The sequence below is a fragment of the Myotis brandtii genome, unplaced genomic scaffold, assembly GCF_000412655.1.
Source record: "Myotis brandtii unplaced genomic scaffold, ASM41265v1 scaffold207, whole genome shotgun sequence".
NCBI lineage: Eukaryota > Metazoa > Chordata > Mammalia > Chiroptera > Vespertilionidae > Myotis > Myotis brandtii.
Genome location: NW_005357736.1, coordinates 1231861 through 1232153, shown reverse-complemented (window position 1 = coordinate 1232153; position 293 = coordinate 1231861).

Genomic DNA, 293 nt, shown 5'->3' with positions numbered 1-293 from the left:
GCTGCTGGGCCGGCGGCCTGTTCTCTGCCGTCTCTGACCAGCACAGGGCTGTTTGCCGATGCTGCCGCCCAGGCAGGCTATGTACAACCCACCAATAAATACTGTCTCTGAGGGGCAGGGTGTGTATAGAATATAGATATTTTTATATATATATATATCTATATATCTTTTATATTAAAAGGGACAGGGCGAGGGTGGCCCGTGGCAGGGCTCAGACAGCCGCCTCATGTGTCCGGGGCGTGGTGGCGGCGATTCCGGGGCTTTTTCTGGTCCTGGGGTTCAGGGGGCCTGGG